Below are 3430 nucleotides of genomic sequence, written 5' to 3' on the forward strand. Positions count from 1 at the left end.
CCAATGAGGAGTCATTGTTACGCACAAGCCTTGGAGCCAATCAGAGCCTAGAAGGAGAGAAGGAGAGATGGATCGCATTCCTACACGTGATCATCATGCTGAGAGGATCTGACGATATGACAGACCTACCAACTATGGACCACCGGTATGTAGGATTATCCCCCCTCTTGATTTTTTTAGGGTAGGGGTAGAATTAGGGGCTAGAAATGGTGAGGCGCACACGCTGATCCCTATTTTAGCGCGCGAGCCAATGGATTAGCACACGCACCAATGGATTAGTGCGAGTGCTAGCGAATAGCATGGGCGCTCGCGCATCCACATGGGCATTCAAGGTTTTACATGGGCTCTCGCATTGGTGCATGGGCACTCGCATTGACAGAGGCTGTAGGCAGGGTTGGGGAGGGTTAGGTTTCTCTATTAGCATGAGCACCATGGTTTTGGCACGAGCGCTAGGCAAATCAGAGCGTGTGCTCGGGAGGGGGGAGTTTAGAGGTAGGTTTAGAATTTTTGGGATAGGGTGAGGGTATGGCTGGTTCCAGAGGGCAGAATAGGACTTGAGGACATGAAAATAATGAACTAGTTTGTTGGATGCAGGCCGATATGGGGCCGTTGGCTTCGAGGGAGCGTTGGCCTGCTACTATGAGTTTATATCAAGAGTTGGGGCTTGATGAGTTGGAGGTTTTAGCTACTTTAGGGTTGTATTATGTGGGCAGGTGGCTGAGGATATGGGCTCATAGTGCAATGATGATGACATTAGTTGAGAGGTGGGACAACAGGTATAACACCTTCTGTCTTCCTACTGGCAAGGCGACAGTGACCCTTCTAGATGTATGGAGGATCTTGAAGATCCTCATTCGTGGTGTCATCCTAGAGTACCACTTGGATGCAGTGAATTTTTATCTTTGGGAGGTTTATGAGTATGAGACCCCACCAATGATGGACATGAGTAGGATGCACTTGGGTAGGGTGATGGGTATTTGGTGTATTCCTCACTTGGTAATGGTGATTTGTGGATTCTTGAGCGGGTAGATTATACTTGATCTAGGTAGGCATGGATTTCCTATTGGATGGAGTAGGTGCCTTTATTTCATGGTTCATGATGGCTTGCAATATGCATGGGGAGCTGCGATGTTAGCTTAGTTATATCATGATATACATCTGGTGGTGTATAGGGAGTATGCTAGTTTGTCCGCAGGAGTGACACTTCTCCACATCTGGGCTTGGGAGCACATTGCAGTTACTCGGCCACTGGGTGTATAGGACAGGCAAGCTCATTAGCCATATGTGGATAGGTATAGTGGGTTGCTACACTATACTCAGATAGGGTTTGTATGGTTTTGGCACTAGATTCTTGATGAGCTTATGCAGTTTACATGGCAGCCATTTTTGGGGTGTGAGAGATGGAGGGGTGACTGATAGCTACACTAGGCTGGGGTAGAGATGTGGATGTTTGGTAGATCATTGTATATTATGGAGTATTATGCACCATTCAGGGTGGTGAGACAACTTGGATAGGTTCAGGATATAGTGAGGGACATCCCAGTATATCCTTGGATTACACGGGAGGTGAGATTTTGGGGCTTGACGATGAGTCCATTGGAGGGTAGGACTAGTTTTTAGACAGTGTCTCATTTGGTCTGGGATGAGTGGCTGGGAGTAGGTGAGGATCCAAGGATGATAGGGGATATAGGAGCTAGTGGGAGGGGCACTTTCTAGTACATCTTACCATTCCTGGGGTTTTGGGGGATAATGATCTATAGCCAGTCATAGACCAAGTAGTTGGTGGGGAGGATGATGGGCCAGGGGAGAGAGTTGTGATTGGTGTAGGGTGTGGTGCTGGTGGACAAAAGAGGAGAGTCAGGGTGGTATGGAGGGGGGATCCAGAGGAGGGAGAGGGAGAGGGAGCACTAGTAGGAGAGGTCATAGAGGCCATGGGTGGCATGGGAGAGGATGCTGTACCTATGGATGTACCCAAGGAATAGGTGGATGAGAGGGGAGGAGTATCACACATTGATCTTGATAGAGTGCAGTAGGAGAGAGATACTACCTGGGCGAGGCTCCATTCTCTTGAGGATGAGATATAGATAGAGAGAGCTGGGAGGGAGAGTCTGGAGGTAGAGGTGGAGCAGCTGTAGCGGGAGATAGCAGATTTGACGGAGAGCCTCCATAAATCAAGGAAAGAGGTGGATGCCCTAAGAGAGGAGAGGGAGGAGGCACAGACAGGGACAACTATAGCGGCCCTTTAGGATGTTATTCATGGGCAGGATGATGAGCTAGAGGGGCTACGAGCCAGAGTGTAGAGGGCAGAGGCAGATGTGACACGACTGCAAGGGGAGAGGGATGAAGCCCATTAGATGTTGGTTCCTGTAGGGCTTGGGCAGATGTACTCTGATATGATGTAGTAGCGGGATAGGGCAGAGAGGGTAGTTCAGGAGGCAGGGTATTACAGGGGATTATATCATGGAGCAGTATCTGTGGCACAACGAGCAGCTTCATACATTGAGAGTGTGCAATCTCACAAGACATAGAGTCAATGGCCCACATAGAGCCAACAGACAGGTGGATCAGTGGGTTTTAGGCCACCAAGGGGAGGGGAGGCAGGAGGATCAGGTGGAGGAGGTGTAGAGGAGGGGGGTGGGGAGACAAGAGGGGAGGGATAGCTCCATTTTGGCTTGTGTATCATATTTTGACCCTTTAGGGTGATCATTGTATTATGACAAACATATTCATCTTTTTGAGCTTATATGTATATATATGATTTGTGGTGATGGATGATGTGTGTACTTTATTATGATGGATTATCTTTATTTTCTTGTGATGTGATGTATGGATGTAATTTATGGATATGTTGTGATGACCTATTTTGATGCAGTGTGGATGCTTATATATGTATGCCTAGGATATGTTGCTAACATGTTTATGGATGCAGGATGAGTGATCATTCTTTTTGTTCTGTATATATGTTGCATATGCAAATGTATGATAGATATGTAGATGTAAATGATTTATGATGAATGAGTAATTAGCATAGGTGCAATGAATGTAATGTCATTTATACAGATATTGCAATGTGAGTCACCAATGATATGTAAATGATGTGATCTAAATGAATGAGTAATGTAATGTAATCTACGTAGATGAATTAAAGTCATTTATTATAAATGATGCATGTGATGAAATCTAAGTGCAACCTATGTGATAAATGTTTGTGAAAAATGACAATCTAAATGAGTAGTGTAATGAAATGAATAAGAAATGCAATCTATATGAATAATGCCACCTACACAGATTAAGTGAATGAATAATGCAAAGAGGGAATATGTCAATAATAATACAATGATCTTAGATAGAAAATAGAAGAATATGGAATAGACGGGGAATGGGGTAAATTGAGAACTCCATGGGATTATTAGATTAGGACTTTATGGAA

Source organism: Cryptomeria japonica, chromosome 10 (assembly GCF_030272615.1).
Source record: "Cryptomeria japonica chromosome 10, Sugi_1.0, whole genome shotgun sequence".
NCBI lineage: Eukaryota > Viridiplantae > Streptophyta > Pinopsida > Cupressales > Cupressaceae > Cryptomeria > Cryptomeria japonica.